At 40.3% G+C, this 26,270-nt stretch overlaps 1 protein-coding gene across 3 annotated transcripts in view; it reads right to left on the bottom strand.

Moving 5' to 3' along the window:
* Window positions 1-17,290, bottom strand: part of FAM168A (family with sequence similarity 168 member A) — a 188,031-nt gene extending 170,741 nt beyond the window's left edge. For 2 of the 3 annotated variants that reach the window (XM_049098909.1, XM_049098908.1), the window contains exon 1: window positions 16,729-17,290. The gene's annotated coding sequence lies outside the window, so the exon portion shown is untranslated. The remainder of the gene's footprint in view (window positions 1-16,728) is intronic. The other variant, XM_035703844.2, reaches the window with a different exon arrangement.
* Window positions 17,291-26,270: the final 8,980 nt, after the last annotated feature.

Raw genomic sequence — 26,270 nt, 5'->3', positions numbered from 1 at the left:
TTAATGAGAGACACACAGAGAGAGAGAGAGAGGCAGAGACACACAGGCGGAGGGAGAAGCAGGCTCCAGGCAGGGAGCCTGATGTGGGACTCGATCTTGGGACTCCAGGATCAGGCCCTAGGCCGAAGGCAGGCACTCAACCATTGAGCCACCCAGGCGTCCTCAGTTTAGGTCTTGATCTCAGGGTCATTAGTTCAACCCCTACGTTGGGCTCCACACTGGGTGAACCTACATGGAAAGGAAAAGGAAAAGGAAGGGAGAAAGGAAAGGAAAGGAGAAAGGAAAAAGGAAAGGAGAAAGGAAAAAGGAAAGGAGAAAGGAGAGAGGAAAGGAGAAAGGAAAGGAGAAAGAAGGGAAGGGGGAAGGAGAAAGGGAAGGGAAGAAGAAAGGGAAGGGAAGGAGAAAGGGAAGGGGAGGGAAGGGGAGGGGAGGGGAGGGGTGGGGAAGGGAAGGGAAGGGAAGGGAAGGGAAGGGAAGGGAAGGGAAGGGAAGGGAAGGGAAGGGAAGGGAAGGGAAGGGAAGGGAAAGGAAGGGAAGGGAAGGGAAGGGAAGGGAACCTACCTAGCACAGAGCATGACACTCATGTTAATTAAATAAATACAACCATAAATGATTATTGTTATCTTCTACTAAGACTCTAGTTAGCAAAACCTCTTTTGGGAGCCATAATTTAAATTACTTGTCAGGAACCACTAAGGGCTTAACAAGGCAGTCATAAAACTCCACATTTCCTAAAGTCTCAGTCCTTCTACCACCATAATTGATAACTCAAATCCTATATTTAGGGCCAAAAAATCAAATGCACAAGCTGAGTACTGATAAAATTTAGTTTTGTACCATTTGTTTTGTGTTATCTAAAAGTTAAAGTTGACCAAAAAGTTAATAAAGAGGAAACCTGGAAGCACAGAAAAGAACTAAGAGTTAGAAAGGCAATAAAAAAGGTCCCAAACTTCTTCATTTCCCAATATAACCTTCACTCATTTCTAGTGAGATTCTAGGATCTGTCACAAATCAAGTTTTGAGTATCTACATGTTTATTGCATACACAGCTCCAGTGACCCAACTATGGGCAAAGAATAGAGGAACGCTGCATGACAGCGGACTATAGTAGAGACAACACAAGGGGGGGGGGGGGGGTTGGCAATGGCCACAACAGAAAAGCTTATGTTCAATTTCCCCTCAGAACTGATGTTCCAGGCTGTTTAAACATGCTGGCAGGAAGGTAAAATAACGCTCAGTACTACAACTTGCCTAACCTACCTCTTCTATTCTCCCCTGCCCAATCACAGTAAAAAACCAGAATCATTATGCAACATTACTTAGCAGTGTTTTCTTCTGCATCTTTTTCTTCTGCAAATTCTCCAGGCTATGAGTAGGAAGACTAAATACACATACAGAACCACTTTTATGCACAGGTAGGCACAGTTCTTTAAAGGCCATTTCATACCTTTCCTTCACCACAAAGTGGTAAAAAAATAAGTACCAAGCCCAATGATTTTCTAACATCCAGAGAAACCTATGAAACTGCTCAACTCTACAGCATTTTGGTTTTACTAAGCCAAGGAAAAATCAACTGCATTCATGCTGGCTTTCAAAACAGTACTGTTAGTAAAGGTATAACAAAATCATCTCCTCCCTCAGTAAGAAATAAGTAAAGCCTGGAAACACAATCATACAAATAAATAAAAATATACCATCTTATATTGAATGAAGGCAGTAATACCATACTGTAATAGTATCTTTGTATTCTTTATAACCATGCCAAAAAAAGAGAACTAGTTTCAGTTTCACTAAAGAATGTTCTTGATGAAGCCACAAAAATAATTTTATTAATCTCAATTATTACATCTTTTTAATATTCTGTGATGAAATAGGAAGTATGCATAAAGAACCTCTCCTGCATACTAACGTACAAGAATTGTCTCAAAAACACTAAAGAACTTGTGCAATTAAGTTTCAGGCTGAACTAGCAGCTTTTTCCATGAAACACCATTTTTATTTGAAAGAACAACTAACAGACAAACTATGATTATTCAGACTTCAATGTTCAGCAGACATTTTTTCAAAAATAAACAATGTGAGTCTCAGGGCATGGAAAACTGTCATTATTTCTTGTCAATGATAAAAATTTGAGCTTTGAAGAAAGAATTAGAAAAGATTTGTCTGGGTAGCCCGGATGGCTCAGTGGTTTAGCGCCGCCTTCAGCCCAGGACCTGACCCTGGAGACCCGGGATGGAGTCCCACGTCGGGCTCCCTGCATGGAGCCTGCCTCTCCCTCTGCCTGTGTCTCTGCCCGTCTCTCTCTCTCTCTCTCTGTGTCTCTCATGAACAAATAAAATCTCTAAAAAGATAATAAACCTTTAAAAAAAAGATTTGTCTGATAAGATTGGTGGTAATATTAACAAATGAGATTTTTTAGACATTATATAATAGAATACGTCAACATTGAGAAGATCTGCATAACTCAGTAAGCCAATATTTTCCAAATGACCAATGCATGATGCTACAAAATCACACACAGGTAGAAGATCTATTCAAAGTACAAAACAGATTAATAGATTTTAACTTAACACAGTAAGAAAAGCTCACCGATATAGTTTTAGATTCTATAACATAGTGGACCTTCAAGAAATTAACAGCTATCAAGTTTTGGTGTAGTATCAAAAAAGAATATCCACAATTATCTAAAAGAGCGATAAATTCCTTCCTTTTCCAGCCACATATCTATGTGGATATCTACGTGGATTTTCTTTATAAACTACATACAAAACAACCAATTGCAAAATACTGAAGGTAGAAACAGAAATATACCCAGTCAGGTGTCAACTATACTCCAATTAAAATAAATATAAATCTATCTATATCCAGACAGTAAAAGGATATGGAAAAATGTAAAATATTCTTCTAATAGTTCTGACTTGGGATAACATATTTTCATTGAAATATGCTAATACTTAATAGATTTAATATTTCTAAATAAGTTAATACTTTTTAAATTTCAGTTTGTTTGTTTGTTTAGTAATCTTCACACCCACTGTGGGGCTTAAACACACAAAACAGCCCCAAGATGAAGAGTAGCATGCTCTTCTGACTGAGTGAGCCAAGTGTCTGCAGTTTTAATCTTTAATACAGCAAATATTGATAGATATAACCCACATATGAATGCTCTTTGTCGTCGTAATTAGTAAGAGTGAAGATATTAAAATGTTTGAGAACTGCTAATATACCAATGAGCAAAAATAACCCATTGCTACACACAAGAACATAAATAAATCAAAGTTGAGTGCAAAAAGCCAGTCATACCTTACGAAAGTTTATAAGCAGGCAAAAATAATCTGTGGTATTAGAAGTCAGAATACTGTTTATGTTGGAGGAAGGGGTAATGTTCCCTTTCTTGATCGGAGTGCTGGTTATACTTTCGGTGCATTTTTTTCTACACAGGCTACATATATCTCAGCACAATTTCTTTTTTTAATTCCAGTATAATTAACATGCAGTGTTATATTAGTTTCAGGTGTACAATATAGTGATTCAACAATTCTATACAGTACTTAATATGCATCGTAATAAACGTACTCTCAATCCTCTTCACCTGTTTCACCCACACCCACCTCCCCTCAATACAACTTTTTTTTTAAATTTATATGTTCTATATAAACATACACACATAAACAACCTACCTAAGGCTCATCTACAGAAGTTCTGTTAGTACTGGTTGAAGTGGAACTGGGCATGTCTCATCTTTTTTTTTTTTTTAAACAGTTCCTTGGGTGATTTGAATGTGTACCCAAATACTACTCCTCTAAGTAGATTGAAAAATACCGATCTCAGAGTTTAAAACCAGGGAAGACTTCAGAGCAAGGCAGATCAGGTTTTTAATACAAGCTTCTCTTTTCTCACTATGTAACCAAATATAAGCTACTTCTATCCCTACAAGCCTCAGTTGCTCAGTTTCCTCTTCTATAAAATAGGTGCAATACCCTATACAGGGTAAATGTGATGATTAAACTATATAATGGAGAGAAAATACCCAGTATGTTACCTACTAGAGATACTCAAGTTTTAGGCCCCTTTTGTCTTTGCATCTTTATCCACTCCTAGTCCTAGGCCAGTCAAATTTACCCTCTTGAGTCTTGATTTCTTCATCCTTAAGAAAATAATGCAACATGACATACCTATACACTATAGGTAAAGTAAAATGCTATAAATATGTTTGCAGAAGATGGAGATTTTTGCTAAATTCAAAATAAAAGGACACATTAAAAAACTAGGATATGCAGGGCACCCGGATGGTCCAGTCAGGCGTCTCGCTCTTGGTTTCACCTTAGTTCACTGATTTCAGGGTGGTGAGACCGAGCCCCACATTGGGCTCTTCATTCAGTGCAAAGTCCACTGGAAATTCTCTCTCTCTCTCTGCCCCTCCCCCTTTCCCCACTCCCAACTCACAAAAGCACAAGCTCTCTAAAATAAATAAATAAGAGCAGCCCTGTGGTGCAGCAGTTTAGTGCCGCCTACAGCCCGGGGTGTAATCCAGGAGACCCGGGATCGAGTCCCATGTCAGGCTCCCTGCATGGAGCCTGCTTCCCCCTCGGCCTGTGTCTCTGCCTCTCTCTCTCTAAATAAATAAATAAACCTTTAAAAATAAATAAATAAATAAATAAATAAATAAATAAATAAATAATAAATAAATAAATAAATAAAATTTTTTTAAAAAGAAAACTAGGATATGTGAAAAAATGACAAAACAAAGGCTAGAAAATATGAGTATCAGCAGAAACTGTCAAGCTTGAAGAACATGATCAAAAATCAAATCAAGGGATGCCCGGGTGGTTCAGCAGTTGCGTGCCTGCCTTCGGCTCAGGTCATGACCCCAGGATCTGAGATCAAGTCCCACATCAGGTTCCTGAGAGGAGCCTACTTCTCCCTCTGCCTATGTCTCCACCTCTCTCTGTCTGTGTCTCTCATGAATAAATAAATCGTTAATAAAAAATAAAAAGTCAAATCAAGACCATAATCTTGAATCAGCCAGGGACTGAAATTTACTATAAAAAAATATATCAGGGGATCCCTGGGTGGCTCAGCAGTTTGGCGCCTGCCTTTGACCCAGGGCGCGGTCCTGTAGTCCCGGGATCGAGTCCCGCATCGGGCTCCCGGCATGGAGCCTGCTTCTCCCTCCTCCTGTGTCTCTGCCTCTCTCTCTCTCTATCATAAATAAATAAATAAATAAATAAATAAATAAATAAATAAATAAATAAATAAATAAACAAACAAACAAACAAACAAACAATAAAATGTCCATATCTGGGGTGCCTGGGTGGCTCAGTCAGTTAAGCATCTAACTCTTGATTTCGGCTCAGTCTCAATCCCAGGGTCGTGGGATCAGGCTCCTCAATCGGCAGAGAGTCTGCTAGAGATTCTCTCTCTGGCCCCATGTCCCTCTGCCCCCAACATACACACGCTTGGCATGCGCATGCTCTCTCTCTCAAATAAATAAATATGGGCACCTGGATGGCTCAGTCAGTTAAGTGTCTGCCCTCAAAATTAGTTAAGCATCTGCCTTCGGCTCAGGTCATGATCCTGGGGTTCCTGAGATGGAGCCCTCTCCCTCTGCCCCTCCACCAACCTTGTGCTCGCTCTCATTCTCTCTCTCTCAGGTAAATAAAATCTTTAAAAAAAAAATAACATAACATGAAATAAATTTTTAAATGTCCATATCTAAGAAAAAGCACACTCTATATCATCATAAAAATAGGCATATTCTGAAAGGACCTAGGTATCTGCTTAAATAGAGGGAGGAGGAAGAGTTGTATTGGAGCTTTATAAACCAAAGTGTTCTTACAATATCTTCATACAGTGATCAATGGCCCATTTAATAAAAGGTTAAACTGGGAATCCCTGGGTGGCTTAGCGGTTTGGCACCTGCCTTTAGGCCAGGGTGTGATCCTAGAGTCCCGGGATCGAGTCCCACATCAGGCTTCCTGCATGGAGCCTGCTTCTCCTCTGTGGCTCTGTCTCTCTCTCTCTCTCTCTCTCTCTCTCTCTCTCTGTGTCTCTTATGAATAAATAAAATAAAATCTTTTTAAAAAAATAAATAAATAAATAAAAGGTTAAACTTTTATTTTATTTTTAAGATTTTATTTATTTATTCATGAGCGACAGAGAGAGAGGTGGGGGGGCAGAGACACAGGCAGAGGGAGAAGCAGGCCCCATGTAGGGAGCCCGAGGTGGGACTCAATCCCAGGTCTCCAGGATCACACCCTGGGCTGCAGGCAGCACCAAAACACTGCGCCACCAGAGCTGCCTTAAAAGATTAAACTTTTAGATACACAAAGTAGTAAATTGACAAAGAAGTTTCTGTAACTGTTCTCTACACTAAAGATATGCACAATTTCCCAAGGCACTAAATTTTATAATAAATAAGAAATATGAACTTGCTTTAATCTCTTTGATCTTTAACATTCTACAACTTAAAATTTGATTTCTGATAGCCTGTGAGTTAAGAATGAGAGAAGATGAGGAGCAGGATGAAGATGGGGAGGAAAAGGAAAAGGAGAAGTAATAGACTGCATGTGATCCACAAGCCTAAAATATTTTTTACTGAAAGCAACTGCCAACTCCTAAATATACCCTCTTGCTGTCTTCTACTTCTGAACCTTATGCTATACACCATTATTGTTACCAAGCCCTTTATCAATCCAATTAAATTCTAAATTCCATTCTAAATAAATTTTTAAAATCACATCTGAAAAATACATATCACCTCACTCCTTATTAGAATATCATACTACTGTTTTGTCATCTATCCTTACTAGGTTCAGTTCAAAAACTAATCACTCACTACTTGTGATGCACCCTCCAGGAACTAAAACTATAAAAATGACTATGAAACAGTCCCTGCCACCAAGAAACTTCGAGTTAACTGAAGAAGCAGACAAAAATAGTTAATTTACCTAACAGAGTATTATGACAGAAGCATGCACCAGATGACCCCAGGAACAAAATGGGGGCACTTTATGGCAACCTTAAGGGTTCTGAAAGGTTTCTTAGGAGAGATGACCCAACCCAGAGGGATGAATAAAAAGAAAAATGCCATGAACAAAGGTGTGAAATTGCAAGGTATCTATAGGAACTACACGCTACTCAGTATTACCAGTCATAGAAGAGTATAGGTAGGAGAACTACATAGGGATAGGTCACAAAAGGCCTAATAGTCATGCTAAAAAGCTTAGACTTTAGAGCCTTGCTAAAGGGATTTAGGCAAGAGAATGATGTGAACATACACATCTATTGGGTACATGTTCTAGCTGCTGAGTGAAAGACTGGTTTACTAGATGGGTGATACAGAAACCAGTTAGGAACCCATTGTACTTGTCCAGGTGAGATAAGGGTCTGAACTAAGGTGGTTTAGTAGGAAAGGGGATGTGAATTCCAGAAAACACTTAGAAGGATTTCTTTTTGGCTATGAAAGATAAAGGAGAAGAAAAGACTATGGGCACAAGAATATGTAATGAAAAAGACAGTATCTTCAACAAATGGTATTGGAAAAACTGAACAATTACATGCAAAAGAATGAAACTGGACCGTTTTCTTACACCATACACAAAAATAAACTCAAAATGGATATGGACTTACATGTGAGACCTGAAACCATAAAAATCCTAAAAGAAAGCACAGATAGTAATTTCTCTGACATCAGCCATAGTGAGATTTTTCTAGAAATGTCTCCTGAGGCAAGGAAATAAAAGCAAAAATAAACTATTAGGACTAAATCAAAATAAAAAGCTTCTGCACAACAAAGGGAACAAAACTAAAAGACAACCTACTGAAGGAGAAATAACATATCTAATAATCAGTACCAAAATATATAAAGAACTCATACAACACCAAAAAAATAATAATAATCCAATTTAAAAACAGACATTTCCCCAAAGAAGACATACAAATGGCCAACAAACACATGAAAAGATGCTCAACATCACTAATCATCAGGGAAATGCACATAAAAACTACAATGAGGGATGCCTGGGTGGCTCAGCAGTTGAGTGTCTGCCTTCAGCCCAGGGTGTTACCTGGGGTCTGGGGATTCAGTCCCCATCAAGGATGGGGTCTGGGGATCGAGTCCCCATCTGGGGATCAAGTCTCATATCAGGCTCCCTGTAGGGAGCTTCTCCCTCTATGTCTCCGCCTCTCTCTCTGTTTCTCTCATGAATAAATAAATAAAATCTTAAAAAATAAAAATAAAAATAAAAATAAAAACCACAATGAGGTATCACCTCATTTAAAATGGCTAAAATCTAAAACACAAAAAAAAAATAAATAAATAAAATAAAATAAAATAAAATCTAAAACACAAGAAACAACAAGTGTTGGTGAGGATGTGGAGAAAAACTGTTGGTGGGAATGCAAACTATGGAAAACAGTATATTAAGATTCCTCAAAAAGTTAAAAATAGAACTACCCTACTATCCAGTAATTTACCCAAAGAATACAAGAACAAATTTACTACCATGTATTCAAAAGGATACATGCAGCTCTATGCTTACAGCAGCATTAGTTACAATAGCCAAATTATGGAGGCAGCCCAAGGGTCCATCAACAGAGGAATGGATAAAGAAAATGTGGTATATGTGTGATATATATACACCATGGAATATTACTCAGCCATATAAAAGAATCAAATCTTGCCATCTGCAACATGGATGGATCTACAGGGTATAATGTTAAGTGTAATAAGTCAGAGAAAGACAAATACCATGATTCCACTCACATGTGGAATTTAAGAAACAAAACAAAGAAAGAAAAAAGAGATAAACTAAAAAACAGACTCTTAACTATAGAAAAAGATGATGATTAACAGAAGGGAGATGGCAGGGGGAGGGGAGGACCAGTAAAACAGGTGAGGGGATTAAGAGCACACCTAGGATGAGTACAATGTATAGAGTTGTTGAATCACTGTATATACACAGGAAACTAATCACTGTATGTTAACTATACTGGAATAAATTTTTTTTAAAAAAAGACTAATGGTACAGATTCATTAGCCAGTATGACTGAAGTGCATTTAAGTTACAAAACTACAGGAAGAAAGGATTTTAACTTTTTGTGTGGGAGGGGGTACAGAATGGAAGAAGTTAAAAGTAGACAGGGAAAATGAGCTCTGTTTTGGATCTACTGAATCTAAGGAATATCTAAATGGATGTATGTAGATGGCCAGAAGCCAGGGAGATTTACAAATCTGGAGATCAGGAGAAAGCTCTAAGCTGGAGATATTTCATCAGCACACAGGTAGAAGTTAAAGCCAACAGAACGGACAAGACTACTTAAAGAAGAATCTTAAGTCCAGTGAGCCAAGGAGTCAACCCTAAGGAGTACCAACATTTACTAAAAAATCAAAAATAAAGATCTCTTCTTAAATACCAGCTAGTTTCAGGAGATTCAAAAATTTCTTCCTGCTAAACAACAAACTGGGATAATCAAAACCATAAAACATGTTCATTAGTACAGCTTACCTAATGAACAAGTAAAGATTAAGAAATTTGGTAGGAGAGGGCTTTCCAGGTAAGTGCCATCGCATCCAGAAAGAACAGGAGCATGACTATACTATCTATACTATAGTTATGTTTGAGGATTTGTTTATTTGGTCTTACGGTAGGTATACATGCTAGAAAGACCTTAAAAGAGGTACAAACTAAAGCCTACAAGGAGACTGGGAGGAAACAATCAAGGAAGATATGGTCTGAGTTCATGAACCATTCTTAAGCTCTTCTTCCACAACACATCCAAATCTCCTTCAAGTCTCAGCTCAAGCATTAATCCCTCCTAGCAACTCTCTCTTCCCTGCTCCCCAGGCAGATCAGGCCACACCAACCTCCATTCCCCCATACCCCTTGTTTGTGCCCCCACTGTAGCATTCGTCCTACTGTGCTAAGCAATGCAATGTGTCGCATGTCTGCCTCCCCAATAATTGACTATAAACTTCTTAAGAGCAGGGAATTTGGGGATCCCTGGGTGGCTCAGCGGTTTAGCGCCTGCCTTTGGCCCAGGGTGTGATCTTGGGAGTCCCGGGATCAAGTCCCACATCAGGCTCCCTGCATGGAGCCTGCTTCTCCCTCTGCCTGGGTCTTTGCCTCTCTCTCTGTGTATCTCATGAATAAATAAATAAAATATTTTTTTAAAAAAGCAGGGAATTTTAATTTTTGTATCCCATATTTCCAGCACTCCCTCACTGTCATCTAATAATCATTCAATGTGTATTTGTTAAACAGATCTCTTAAACGTATCTGACACAGACAAGACTACTAACTCTTTTGCCTTGGAATGTATTGCAGCTGTGGATTTATGTTCTTTGTTTTGCTTTATTTATGATAATATTAAGATAAATGTATATTCCAAATGTAAAATGATTGTGAGGAGATACAGCCCAAGGAAACACTGAATAACAAAAGAACAGCCTAAGGGGAAAAATTAAACAATTCATAAGTAAAATAAAAATAATAGCAGTCATAGCTACCATATTAAGCACCAATTATACATATGCCAGTCAGGGTTCCAGGTTCTCTGTCCTTATCTCCTTTAACCCATACAACAAATCAACAATGGAGTATTATCTCCCTTTTACATATGCATAGATAATTTATCTCACTATACTACTCTGTCTTAGTAATAAGTTACAAGTAGAAAATTGAGTTTTGTCAGGATAATGAAGAGCAAACACTGCACTGCATTCTCCACTTCAATATAGCCTCAATTATTTCATTTTGAGCTAGCCAGCACAGTAACAGTGGAACCAAGTCCCATGAATTCCTCTACACCTTCCCTGTCCCACTATATCCAACAATCTTCAAGTTTCAAGGGAGAAATTGTGAACTGTCCATATACTCCCTTCCCCAAGGAGAACCTTTCAGAAAAACAATAAACCAAATATAACAAGCTTTTCACCTCTGTGTAGGGATTTCAATTTTGTAAACTAGGAGGGGGAAAAACCCTAAGATTTATATAATCCTTTACAGCTTAAAAGGTATTTTCACATTTATTATCTCATTTGAAATCCATTTCACAGATAAGTAAACTGAAGCTCCAACAGAGTATTAATGAATTTGGATTTCACATCTCTTAAACAAAAAATTCTCGGTGGTTAGGTTGCTGAATTCCGATATGTATAAGTGAGGACTTCCCATTCATGGTACTCTCTGTACATCAGATGACAGACTCTCCTGTACGGTCAGGGTCAGGAAAGGATCAATGTACCAAGTAGTCTTTCTTGCAAAAAGAAAAAGCACAAAAATTTTGACCAAAAGAATTAGGTGACTTATTAAAATATGAAATGTAGTGCTAAGGTGATATAACAAAAAACTAGTATCTAATAAATAAAGAACTGCCAGTGAGATAGAAACTCTAAGTGCTGTTTCAAAGCTCACAAAGGCTGCTATTAACCCCTCTCATTCCTATATCCAAGTACGACTGGTCCACATCTGGATAATCTGATCAGCCATAAATGCAAACTTGCTTCCTTCTTGCTATCTAGACTACCTGTGTGTGTGTGTGTATTTATATTTCTTGCTATCTCAACTACCTGTGTGTGGGGGGGGGTAGTCTAGATATATATATGTGCGTGTGTGTGTGCATATACACACATATTTTTTACTTACATATAAATAAGTACTGCCAGATAAATGGAATTAGACAATAAATTTGCTTCCTTTTACTTTTTGTAATTTCCAATTTCTACCATGTGCATGTTATTTTAATGCTAGAAGAAAAACGCTCTTTTAAAGTTAAAAAATAATTAAAAATAAAAAATAAAAAAATAAAGTTAAAAAATAAGAATAATCAATAAAAACAAAGTAAGTCACAGAAGAATACTTACACTATGATTCTATTTATATAAATTGCACAGATAAAAAAATATATTGTTTAGGATATGCACTTGTTTGGTAAAACTATAAAGAAAGGGAATGATGCATACAAAATTTGAGAAAGCTGTTACTTAGGAAGAGAGGAGAGACGTTCAATCACACAGGGAATCACAAGAAGCTTTAAAGATACTACAAATTTTCTTTTTAAGCGGAGCAGAAAACACAGATCTTCAATTTGTTCCATTCCTTAAAAATGTATGTTATATGCACCTTTATATATATGGTTTATTTCACAACTTAAAAAGATACAAACATGGTTGAGAAATCAGAATTTGGGAGCTATAACCCAGACTCTTCCACTTACTGTGTAACCTTAAGCCAGTCATTTAAACTCTCAGAGCAGTTTTTCTTCTTATTCTATAGATGAGAAAGCTAACAGCTAAAACATATGTTTAGTACTTTACTGATTAAAGTTCCTAGACAACAAATATGCAAATATGTACAAACATGCAAATATGCAGATAAACTGTGAGATGATAATACAAAGTAATCCCTCTTTAATAAATTATAGGACACTATACTACCAAGAACTCAACAGTAGGACACACAAGGCTATTCACATTCTAGTATCTTCCTACTTCATAGTAATGGCAGCAATATTTTTTTTTTTAATTTTTATTTATTTATGATAGTCAGAGAGAGAGAGAGAGAGAGAGAGAGAGGCAGAGACACAGGCAGAGGGAGAAGCAGGCTCCATGCACCGGGAGCCCGATGTGGGATTCGATCCCGGGTCTCCAGGATCGCGCCCTGGGCCAACGGCAGGAGCCAAACCGCTGCGCCACCCAGGGATCCCCAGCAATATTTTTTAATGTGTACTATGTAACCAAACTGTGTTAAATACCTTCCATGGATTATTTTGTTAAATCCTCAAAACAGGGCAACCTGGGTGGCTCAGTGGTTTAGCGCCGCCTTCATACCAGGGAATGACCCCAGGGTCCCTGCATGGAGCCTGCTTCTCCCTCTGCCTGTGTCTCTGTCTCTGTCTCTGTCTCTCTCTCTCTCTCTCTCTCTCTGTGTGTCTCACAAATAAATAAATAATTCTTAAATAAATAAATAAAAACAAATCCTCAAAACAACCCTATGAAATTATTCTCTCATGCCCACTTTACAGATTAGACCATTGTGCCCAAGGTCACACAACCAGCAGTGAATGGTGCACCTACTTGAAAATCCACACCTTTAACAACCACATTAGTTATGCTTCACTTCTCTTACTACATCTAAATCACTATCTCGCCCAACAATGAAAACTCCTTGACAACTGTTTTTTGTTTATTTTCATTTCCCCTGGCATTTAGCATGTAATAAGAAATAAATATTGAACAAATAGTTCATATAGGTATAGTGTTCTCGGGGCATAAAGTTATCTCATGAACATGAACTGATTTGTTTCCCTTGACAGCCTTGTGAAGCATAAGTTTTTGTTTTGCCATCTTAATCATATTTAAATGTGCAATTTAGGAGAAATAAGTACATTCACAATGTTGTGCAACCATTAACCCTAAATATGAAAGGTTGTAATGACTATTGAAATCACCCAGCTATCAAGGGGTGGAATCGGGGATTTGAACTCAGGACTCTTCACCCATAAATTCACAGCCATTCATTCTACCAAGGGGTCTGTCTACCAGTACCTCCATCTGCTCCTTCCTTCTTACCGGAATATCAGAAGAATCAAACACTTTTAATCAAACACAAAATACATTTCCACTGTACAAGTGCCCACAGCTGTGAGGAGGGAAAATATCCACCAAGACATTTCTCTCAGGCTTGCTTTCAAAAGCTATAGTTTTAATTTTTTTTTTATCTTATTTATGATAGTCACACAGAGAGAGAGAGAGGCAGAGACACAGGCAGAGGGAGAAGCAGGCTCCACGCACTGGGAGCCCGATGTGGGATTCGATCCCGGGTCTCCAGGATCACGCTCTGGGCCAAAGGCAGGCGCTAAACCGCTGCGCCACCCAGGGATCCCAAAAGCTATAGTTTTAATATAAATATCTCACCTGTAGCTCAAGCCTGCAGATCTACAAAAGCAATGTCTGGACCCGAGAGTAAAGTTATGAGGAGAAATGCTTGCATTAGTTAAATTACGCTCATCGAATTACAGATAACTACTCAAACCTGGTTTTTATCTTAATAGAGCTTCCTTATAACAAAACACTTTGAAGGATAAGGCCAATCTGCCATTATTCTGTCCATTTTGGAACTACAAAAAAAAAAAAAATCCTAAATATTGAGCTAAACATTTTTATGTGCTCAACTGTCAAAGCCAAAGAAAATGGTTTGTTTAAGAGCTGAACTCTGAAGCTCGAACAAAAACAGAATCATTTGATCCTGTTGATGCCAATTTTATCCGCTTTACATCCCTCCCCATGTTATCTCAGTCTGAGCTCTAATCAACAGCCACTTCATGTTTAACATATCATAGTTAATGCAATTAAGTGCAGAAAATTGTTTCCCTAAAGCTGTTTCCCTCAGTTATACCCTTCTTTACCTTCCACCATCACCATTCTGCCATAAAAATGATATGCTTATCATTGAAGCTTTAAATAAAATTGCTGATGAATAGATGGAGACATTGTTGCTGCAGTTAAATGTAATGTGCCTACATCAACACCAACCCTTAAAAAATAAAATAAAAATGATTCTATATGCTTTATTTATCCATATCTGACAGAATTCTGACCACTTGAATTCCTTCAGAAGAAAATTCAATCTATAGAAATATAGTCCAATTATTTTAAATCTTATCAAGTAATGCCAAAAGAGAATCAAATGAAAAACTCCATCAATACCAAACCATTTCACCAATGAATATTTATGACATTTCCATATTTCCTGTCTTCTCTCTGTTTACATAAAGCGGTGGTGCCAAGATTCATCTCAGGATTATTATCCTGCAATACAATGATGGGCCTAATTGCCTTGCAAACCAGGACACCAATAAATGGAGTCTTCAGACAATCAATTTTAAGAGGAGAAAAAAAAAAAAAAAAAGGCCTAACCTCTTTCTACATACATGCACGTTGCCTGACTAGGAAATAAATTCAGCCTCATATTTTTCAGGTTCATTCATGGGTTCTCAAGCAAGGAATGCTCCCTTAAATACCTCAAGCTCATCAAATCTATTTAATTCCAAATTCCAGGACTAATTTTTAAATGCACCAAGGGGAGGGCGGAAAGGAGAAGGCAGAGACATCATACAGAAAGATATATATCACATTCCAGTTTTATCTTCTCCACCTTTAGTCCAAGAGATTTTTTTCCCCAAAACTTTCTTTTTATGATAAATGAATAGAAAACACCCTCCCCCTGATTAATTCTACTTTAACTGAAGCCCCTCTTAACTTTACCCTTCAGGTTGATTTACTTCCAAAATACGATACTAATATAAATGAAACTAAAAAGACTGAACTAACAGCTTAAAATGTCGTCTAGGAAAGAGAATCTTTAATGTACCTTCTCTGTCCCCTGCAAAGTTCCTTCTGATTATTGTCCCTCCCCCAACCACAGCCTCCAGAGCTGTCCATTTAAGTCCAATCCCTTACCCTCTTATGTCTCTTGGAGGACATCAGAATCTTTCCTAACATCATCCAACCCACCTCTTCCCAGCCCTGCTCACTGCCCCATTCCATCCTCCCTGCCCCGTCCATACCTACAACTCCAGGTCTCTCACTCCTTAAAAAGCCTCTTTGCCACCTTACCATCAGCAACCACCTCTCCAGTCCTACCAGTTCATCTAAGACACTGCTTCTCCAAAAATTCCTCTGCCACCTTGGCCAAGGGACATTTTCTTCAAGATGCCATCTCCCTACCTTGTTCACCACCTGCCACTTTCAGTGAGTCTAGCCCAGCAGCATCTTCTGAGCCCTCTGCCTCGACGCTGCACCCAGGGAGCCACCATGCCTTTCCGGTGGTTCTAAAATCACCCTAAATCCCATCCCTTGTGCCCCCCTCTAATTTCAATCTCTGCCTGCCCATTTTGGGCCTAACTTCTAATTTATCCCCCCCTCCTGCCAGCTCAACCATCACACTCCTCTCGTTGAAAAGTCCCACCCCAACCAGTTCCTATTCCAATTCCCATAAGCACTCCCCAGAAAAACCCCAAATTCTACCTCCTTTACTCTCCTAACCTACGCTATTCCATAAGTCTCCACAAATTCCACCACCCAGAGATGGCAAGTGCCCACTTCCAGCTAAGGTCTCAACCCATGCCAAGCCCCTTACTCCCAAGCTCCTACCACCTCCATCAGTCTGCCTTAGGTCCACCCCAAATTCCACCCTCGAGAATTAACACCCCTCCCCCAGGGTCCTATCCAACCCTGCAATCCCACTGTCTATTGAAATCATCCCCCTACCCTGCACCCCTGGCTGGATCCCAAGCTGTCAACTGCTCCAAGCCAACCCCAAATCCATCACCCTCTTTCAGTCCCCTCCCCCATTAAAAGCCATCCCACTCCACTCTCCTGATCCATCTCGCCCAAAACCACCCCAAATTCCACCCCGACCTCCCAACCTCACACTCCTGTCCCATATCGGGTCAATCGCTATTTAAAGTCCCCTTCCCTTGGCGCCCCCCCACCCACTCACCCTGCAACCTGCTTGGGTCCCACCCTCACCCCACCCCCAGCCCCGCGCCAGGACAAGTCTCCCCGGCCAACCCGCCGTTCCATCGCGACCTCAACCCCCTTCCCCCAACCCACGCGGGGTCTCCACAGCCCCCACTCTCATTCTCCGTAAGTATCACCGGCCCAGGCTCCGGGAGAGCGGACCAGGGGAGGTGGCGGGGGTGGGGGGCGGGGGGAGGTCTCACCGGCTAGCCGCTGCAGGCGAAAACGACGGCGGAGGCGGCGATGCCCTTGTCTTCTCTGGAGGCTACAGCGGCGACGCTCTCGCTCCCTCGCCCGTGTCCAGTAAGGTGGCGGATGGCGCGCAGGGAACCGGAGCCTCCTCCTCAGACTCGGCTCTGAATCCTCTGCAGTAGCCGACCGAGAGCCCGACGGGTGGGGGGAGGGGACGTTCGGCTGCGGGCGAGGGAGGAGGAGGCGGAGGGAGGGGGCGGGGGACCGCTAAGAAGGGCGGGGAAGGAGGAGCCTGCGCGGCGCCGCGACACGTCCCACAGCCTCAGCGCGCCGGGACCACAACTCCCGGCATGCCTTGCTCCGGCCCGCGCGTGGCCTGCGCGGCCTACGCTGCCAGCCTCGCGCCTTCTGTGGAGGGGCCAAACGCTCCCCGGTTACGGACGATGTAGCGAAGTCCACCATCCGCCGTCCGCTTTTATCGACTCAAAGACCGCTTGAGCGGAAGGTGAGGTCGCCCCGTGCCCTCTTCTCCAAGTAGCGATGTTTGCGGCGTCTCCAGCCTCTTTACACGCACACCGCGACCGCCGCCGCCCCCCCGCAGCTGGACCACATTTCCCAGCATGCCCCACAGTCTCCCGCCCTCCTTCCGGACCCTTCTCAGACGCGGTACTACAGTTCCCAGGGGGTGTGGTGCCTGTGAAATGCTGGGAGATGCAGTTCTTGGTTCCTCCTCCATGTTAAGAAAAAGAAGTGAAAGAGAGGAAAAAGGATAGGAATATGCCAATCCACTGAGGATAGGCCTAGTGGGGATAGATCACCCGAGTCTGTATTCTCTTCGCCATCACCGTTGCCACTATCGCACCAGAGCTGATGCACCAGCTTCCTCCTGGTCTCCCTGCAAATCAGAGGACGTTTTGGCAACTGAAATCCAAATGTCAAAAGATACTTTTTAACCCAGCTCCATTACTTTCAATTCTTTACCTTAAAAAGAGAATGAAACATTTTGGAAAAGGAATCCCTGGGTGGCTCAGCGGTTGAGCATCTGCCTTCGGCTCAGGGCTTGATCCCGGGATCAAGTCCAATATTGGGCTCCTTGCATGGAGCCTGCTTCTCCTGTCTCTGCCTCTCTCTGTGTCTCTCATGAATAAGTAAATAAAATGTTAAAAAAATATATGTTTTTTTGAAAAGTTGAATGCACAAGCTGGTTATCTGAGGTTGTGGATTACAGGGGTAATGTAAATGTTCATCAAAAAGAGCTAGTTAAATTGTAATACAAACAACAAAGTAGTAAGCAGCTATTAAAATGATATAGATCTATTTATTGATATGAAAAGCTATTCATAACTTATTCTCGAGGGAAACAAATTGGTTACAGAACAGCATGTTTATAATGGTACAATTTGTGATATTTGAAACGATATTCTATAAGCACAGATTTCAGGAGAGGTTCCCCAAAATATTATTAGTGATTATCTTGGAAGAAAGGGTGTCGGATACCAAACAATTTTTATTTTCTTATTGCCTGAATTGTTTAACGAGAGCACATAGTTTTTTTTTTAATTATAAGACTTTTTCAAAAAAATGTAATTTCCGGGCAGCCCAGGTGGCTCAGCGGTTTAGGGCCGCCTTCGGCCCAGGGCATGATCCTGGAGTCCTGGGATGGAGTCCTACATTGAGCTCCCTGCGTGGAGCCTGCTTCTCCCTCTGCCTGTGTCTCTGCCTCAATCTCTCTCTCTCTCTGTCTCTCTGTCTCTCTGTCTCTCATGAATAAATAAATAAAATCTTAAAAAAAAAAGTAATATCCAAATCCAACAACCATACTTTGCTGACTAAAAGCTTACCGCAGCTTCCTGTTGCCCTCAGTGGTACTCCAGGATGAGGCCTGTCTGGTTTTTCTATGAGCTCAACAGTTCCACTGTTAAATAATGGTGGTAACTGAAAATTCATAAAAGACCATTAATTCAGTAGAAAGAAAGTTCTCTATTTTCTTCATATATTTTCAAATTTTTCCTTTCTGGTCTTTCCACGGCCATTTCCTCCTTTTCTTCTCATTCTTGAAACTCAAGCCAAAGCCCTACCTTCCCTAGAACATATTTTAGGCACATTGATCTTCCTTGTATCTGAATTCTTATAGTACTGGTTTTTAATCTGTGGGCCAGAGATCCCTGTGGAGACAAGGAATGAGAAGGGAAGAACAGAGTTATTGTAAAGAGTCCACAAAGCTCTATTTAAACAAAATATTGTCTATTGAATAAGTAAGTCTTATACTTAAAAAAAAATAGTTTTCCTCCTTCTGTGTCTAGCTCTCCTAGCATATGGAATATGGCATCAGATGATCTCTGTTGTAGCATAAGTCCTGTATTCAATTACAGTATTTTAGATTTTTTTTAATTTTTATTTATTTATGATAGTCACAGAGAGAGAGAGAGAGGCAGAGACATAGGCAGAGGGAGAAGCAGGCTCCATGTACCAGGAGCCCGACGTGGGATTCGATCCTGGGTCTCCAGGATTGTGCCCTGGGCCAAAGGCAGGCGCTAAACCGCTGCACCACCCAGGGTTCCCAGTATTTTAGATTTTATATGTCATTATTCCTTGGTGTTCTGAACACCAGAACCGTCAAGCTCCACTAGTCAGCCCCCTGGCGAACCTCAGGCCTACCTGAGAAAGGCCAGTTTCCCTATAGCAGAGGTGAATATGGTCCACAGCCCTGCTGCAGCCAATCTCTTCACTTCACTCTTCCTACTCTAGTTACACTCTTATTCTTATGACCCCCTTTCCCAAAGTATATCAGGCACTGTCATTTTCTTTTTTTTTTTAATTTTTTTAATTTTTATTTATTTATGATAGTCACAGAGAGAGAAAGAGAGAGAGGCAGAGACACAGGCAGAGGGAGAAGCAGGCTCCATGCACCGGGAGCCCGACGTGGGATTCGATCCCGGGTCTCCAGGATCGCGCCCTGGGCCAAAGGCAGGCGCCAAACCACTGCGCCACCCAGGGATCCAGGCACTGTCATTTTCAAACTGCCTGTCTTGTTTTTCAACCTATTAGCCCAGCCTTAAAATCCCAATCCCTATCCCCTGCCAAACCTCCTCTAGCCCCTCTGCTCCCTTTTCTGAGAAGAATAAGAAACATATCTGTAACATATTGGCTATGTGACAGCCAAGTCCCTTCCCCTCTCTAAGTGTTAAATTGGCCATGCCCTCTTCTAACCCTCTTTTATTCCCTCTCCTCCTTTTTCCCCATTTCTCCTACTAGCAGAAAGTGGGGGCTAGCTGAAGGTCAGAATTAGAAGGGGTCTGACCTGGCAATCAAGTAAAGCATTAATCAGAATTACGGGCATAGGTATGAAGTTTTCCAGACTAGGAATCTTGGAATCAGATCCAAAGTCAGACCTTGCCATGAACATGCTGGGTGACCTTTAGTAGGTGTCTCAACTTTTCTGAATCTCCGTGTTTACATCTGTAAAATGGAAAGAAGGATTCCTGCCCTGTCACCTCAAAAGGATTAGGAGAATGCAATAAAGCAATGAGTATGAAAGTGCTTTGGGGATCCCTGGGTGGCGCAGCGGTTTGGCGCCTGCCTTTGGCCCAGGGCGCGATCCTGGAGACCCGGGATCGAATCCCACATCGGGCTCCCGGTGCATGGAGCCTGCTTCTCCCTCTGCCTGTGTCTCTGCCTCTCTCTCTCTCTCTCTGTGTGACTATCATAAATAAATAAAAAAAAAAAAATTAAAAAAAAAAAAAAAAAGAAAGTGCTTTGAAGACGTAAAGTGGAATTTATGGTCCAAACCCTTCATCTAACTTGAGAATTCTCTTTCAAAATCCCTTCCAAGTGTTGGCATATAAACTATTTACTTAATATTATGCCATTATTAATGAACATATTAAAGTATTTCAGGAATCAATCCTATTAAGTCAGTTTTATCCCTTGATAAATTTTCTATATAGCACAGTGAAACAATTTCTAACTTTTTAAGATTTTTTTCTTACCGAATTTTCATCAAGATACATTCTTTTCTCTATCAATTTTACAAGACAGGTTAGATTCATCAGTTATCTTTTATCTTTATCAATTTTTACTGATGATTGCTTCAGCTATTTTGAAGTTTCTAGTCATGATTTCCACCAATTCCACCTTTTCCTGGAAGAGATTTGAGCCATTGTCATTTTTATTTTGTGTTGATTATTTCCACCAAGTGGAATTTTCCCAGGGGTCAATTTTGCAATGTTTAATGTTACCAACAAAGACGGGATCATTCAGTTTGCTTTTCCATCCATAATAAATTTTTACCACATGTAGTTGTAGCCATTGTCGGTTTTATTTTGTGTTGATTATTCCTACCACATCTAATTTTTTTTTCTCTGCAACCCACCCCAAACAATCTCAGGGACAAAATGAGAGTGTCAAAACACTATTCTTTGCCTGTTATTATCTGATTCACTGAGACTGTGAGATGGTTTTGTATCAACTATATTAATGAGTTTGTTTGAGCTCTCTTTTTCTCTCAAAGCATCTCTTTAAGAGCATTGGCCCATATATGTGAGCTGGACTATTACTCTAAGAATTGCTTTAAAAGAAAAAAAAGGAATTGCTTTAGGGGCACCTGGGTGACTCAGCTGGTTAAGCCACTGACTCCGTTTCAGCTCAGGTCATGATCTCAGGAGCCTGGGATCAAGCCCGGTGTTGGTTTGGGTTCTGTGCTTTGTGGGGCGGCCGCTACAGAATTCTCTCTCCCTCTCCTTCTGCACCTCTCCCCGCTTGCTTGCTCTTTCTCTCTCAAATAAATAAATCTTTTTTAAAAATTGCTTTAGAATTGCAGGAAAATGGACATTAGAGATAATGTTAGGAGAACCAGTCTTTAATGAGCCAGGTGCTGTGCTGGTATCTAAGATCCATTATCTCAATTAGTCATTCAACCTAAATTTCCTCCACATGCCCACTTTGGAGTAGAGAACAATGAGACCCAGAGAGAGGAAGATAAGCCAGATTAGGATCAGAAACCAAGCATTGATTTAACACCCAGTGCAATTTGAATCTTTATAAGTTACAAAGTTATGCAATTTAATTTTTAAACTTTTGCAATCATCTCAATGGAAAATTAAATTACAATTTATTTTTGAGCTTAGCTAAGATAAACAAGAGAAATACATAAATATAAACAAAGCATTACCAAAGAGCTTTTTGTAAATTAAAAGTAGAATTACCATATGATCCAGTAATTCCACTGAGTATTTAGCCAAAGAAAACAAAAACACCAATTCAAAACGATAGATGCACCCATATGTTTATTGCAGCATTATCTACAATAACCAAAATATGGAAGCAGCCCAAGTGTCCATTGATAGATGAATGGATAAAGAAAATGCGGTATCGGGATGCCTGGGGGGCTCAGGGTGTGATCCTGGAGTCTGGGATCGAGTCCCACATCAGGCTCCCTGCATGGAGCCTGCTTCTCCCTCTGCCTATGTCTCTGCCTCTGTGTCTCTCATGAATAAATAAATAAAATCTTTAAAAAGAAATAAAATCTTAAAAAGAAAGAAAGAAAGGAAAAAGAAACAAAGGAAGGAAGGAAGAAGAAAAGAAAGAAGAAAGAAAGAAAGAAAGAAAGAAAGAAAGAAAGAAAGAAAGAAAGAGAAAGAAAGAAAAGAAAGAAAGAAAGAAAGAAAGAAAGAAAGAAAGAAAGAAAGAAAGAAAGAAAGAAAGAGAAAGAAAGAAAATGTGGCATATATACACAATGGAATATTACTTAGCCATAAAAAGAATGAAATCTTGCCATTTACAAGAACATGGATGGATCTAGAAAGTATTATGCTAAGTGAAATAAGTCAGAAAAAGAAATACTGTATGATTCCACTCATATGTGGAATTTAAGAAACAAACAAAAAACAAACTCTTAACTATAGAGAACAAACTGATGGTCACCAGAGGGGAAGTGGGTAGGGGATGGGTGTAATAGATGAAGGGAATTAAGAGTACATTTACTGCGATGAGCATTGAGTAATACACAATCATTGAATGACCATATTGTACACCTGAAATCAATATAACATCGTATGTTAATTATACTAGGATTGAAGATTTAAAAAATGTATTTTAAAAAGTTTTGTGACAGCAAGTGAGACAGAGTGTGAAAATGTGTAAATTATCAAACACTGGGCAAATGGAAGTTACTGCCGTTTGTAATGAAGGCTGTTATATAAACCTGTTATGCACCTTGACAGAGTGCTAGAAAATGAATAACATAATAACATTCAATAGATGGGTATCAGATGACCATCCTAAAATTCTATTCTAACAACCAGTATTAGAGGAATAAGATTGGGGATCCCTGGGTGGCGCAGCGGTTTGGCGCCTGCCTTTGGCCCAGGGCGCGATCCTGGAGACCCGGGATCGAATCCCACATCAGGCTCCCGGTGCATGGAGCCTGCTTCTCCCTCTGCCTATGTCTCTGCCTCTCTCTCTCTCTGTCTCTCTGTGACTATCATAAATAAATAAAAATTAAAAAAAAAATTTTAATAAAAAAAAAAAAGAGGAATAAGATTGCTTCCTATCTATCCTTTAAGACCCAATTCAGACATCAGGAAGCTTCTCCTAACCCCTGGTTAGGTTAGAAGCCTACTGGGTTCCCACAGACTGTTCACACCATATGTTCACTGTCTGTTTACTCTCCTCAAGGACAAAGACCAAGGTGGTCTGGTTCATCTCTGTGGCCCACCTTAATTAGTTCAGCCTTGGGCTTCTGACACTGTAAGGCTTCAGTAAATAGTGATTGAATGAATGAATAAATCATCGGCTGGCTCAATTGTTAGAGCCATGCAACTCTTGATCTCAGGGTTGTAAATTTGAGCTCCACACTAGGTATAGAGAGCACTTAAAAATAAAATATAGAACAAAACAAAACAAAAACAAAACCAGAGCACCTGGGTGGCTTAGTGGGTTAAGGGCCTGCCTTAGGCTCAGGTCATGGTCCAGGGTCCTAGGATTAAGCCCTGCATCAGGCTCCCTGCTCAGTGGCAAGTCTGCTTCTCCCTTTTCCTCTCCCTCTTCCTCTGTGATCTCTCGGGCTGTCTCACCTCTCTTTCAAATAAATAAACAAAATTTTTTTAAAATATAAAAATAAACTAAGAAAGTTTATTTTTTAATTAATTAATTAACATGACAAGTATATAGACTATATAATCAATCAAAATGACAAGGAAAATAAAGCTGGGGAAAAAGTTTTTCTATAGGACAACGGAAGGGACACCTGGGTGGCTCAGCGGTTGAGCATCTGCCTTTGGCTCAGGGTGTGATCCTGGGATTCTGGATCACGTCCCGCATTGGGCTCCCTGTGGGGAGCCTGCTTCCCCCTCTGCCTATGTCTCTGCCTCTTTCTCTCTCTCTCTCCCTCTGTCTTTCATGAATAAATAAATAATTTTTTTTTAAATAAATCTTTAAAAAAAAAAGGACAAGGGAAAAGTGCACATTAAATAAAATTAAGGGCAAAGGTAAATCACAAATGAAACTGCACAAACTGATTACAGCTCCCAAAGCTTCCATGCAGCAGCAGGCAGTTGGAGGAAAGAGCCTTGACATCCTGGGTTCAAATCCTAACTCAACCAGAATTGGGTGTCAAGTCACTTCCCCTTTTATGCCTGTTTCCTAATCCATAAAAAGGCTTACCTTGCAGAACCCCCAGGGCAGTTAAAATAATTCATTAAGATACCAGATGTTTTGCATGCTCTGAAAAGCTGACCAAAGTAAGGATTGTTATTGACAAAGATCAGAAGAAGAAGTTTACATTTAGGAGGATCCTTTACATAAAGCTGCTCAAGTTCACAAACTTAAAAAAAAAAAAAAAAAAAAGAAAGCATTCCAATCATAGTGGGTTAAACTGTATTTCCCAAAAAGATAGTCCAAGTTTTAACCCTCATACCTGTAAATGTGATCTTACAAGAAAATAGAATCTTGAAAAAAAAAAAAAGAATCTTGACTGTTGGGGTGCGTGGGTGGCTCAGTTGGTTAAGTGTCAGACTCTTGATTTCGGCTCAGGTCACGATCTCAGGGTCATAGGATCAAGCCCCATATTGGGCTCCATGCTTGGAGGGGAGTCTGCTTGAGATTCTCTCTCTCCCCTCTTCCCCCTGCCATTTCCCCTTCTCTAAAATAATAAATAAATCCTTTGGGAAAAAAAAATACTAGTATCTTGGCTGTTAAAAATCTTTTTTTTAAATTTCATCCACTTATTTGAGAGAGAACAGAGAGAGAGTGACAGGGGGAAGCAGACTCCTCACTGAGCAGGGAGCTCAATATGGGGCTCGATACCAGCACCCAGGATCATGACCTGAGCCAAAGGCAGATGCTTAATCAAATGAGCCACCCAGGTGCCACTGTTAAAAATCTTAAGATAGATCTGTCCTGGACTTAGGGGGGCCCTAAATCCAATGAGCAGAGCTGTCTTTATGAGAGGAAAGAAAAGATATTTGAGATACAGAGACGCTAAATGAGAAGGCCATGTGAAGACAGAAGCAGAGATTAGTCACGCAGCCACAGGCTAAGGAACACCGAGGACTGCTGGCAGCCACTGGCAGCTAGGAGGGAGGCATAGAAGGATTCTCCCTCAGCCTCCAGGAGGAACCAACCTTGCTAACACCCTGATTCCAGAGATCTGGCCTCTCAACTGTGAGAGAATACATTTCTGTTGTTTCAAGCTGCCAGCTTGCAGTAATTTGTTAAGGCAGTAATTTGCAGTAATTTGTTAAGGCAGCCTTGGAGGCCAAATATACCAGTTAAACTGGAAACCCAGGTAATCAGGTAATTAGCAAATATTTTGAGACCCCCAAATATACTTCTTCAAAAGAGTATATTTTGGGAAATGTTTATGAGTTTCATTTAATTTGTCATCTCCAACAGCAGCTATGGAAATTTTGTGTTAACATTCATTGTCTTCGAATCTGTGCCATTTCTCTTTGCTCTTTGTAACTCTTCTTTCTCTTAAAAAATATATTTTACTTATTTGTTCATGAGAGACATACACAGAGAGAGGCAGAGACATAGGCAGAGGGAGAAGCAGGCTTCCGGGGGGGAGGGGGGCGATGCAAAACTGGATCCCAAGACCCCGGGATCACAACCAGAGCCAAAGGCAGACACTCAACCACTGAGCCACCCAGGTCCCCCTTAAGTCTTGGCCTGTCTCGTGGGGGGCCCATACTTCGAATGAGTGGGAAGAACTCTGTTGTCATATGAAGTACACAGACCTAGGAGACCAGATCTGGGTTAATATCCCAGCTCAGTCACTTAAAGGCCACAACACTGGGAAAAACATTTGTCCTTGTTAAGCCTCCGTGTCCTCCACTATAGTATGTGACTAATATCATCTCCTCTATAAGTGAAATGAGCTAATTCATGGAATATATATGTTTCATAACTTTGCCTTGTTCAGAGGGCAATAGAGATCTTTTCTTCTTTTCCTTTGGGTGATGTTTGGATAGTGGAGGAAGGGAAAAGAAGGAGCCCTCGAAATTCACTTCCATTAGAAGGTGAGAAAGCTTTCTAGAAAAAGGATAAACAGGGA

The sequence above is a fragment of the Canis lupus genome, chromosome 21 (assembly GCF_003254725.2).
Source record: "Canis lupus dingo isolate Sandy chromosome 21, ASM325472v2, whole genome shotgun sequence".
Taxonomy (NCBI): Eukaryota; Metazoa; Chordata; class Mammalia; order Carnivora; family Canidae; genus Canis; species Canis lupus.
Note: the sequence above shows the minus strand (reverse complement) of the source record. Positions and strands in the feature narration are given on the sequence as shown.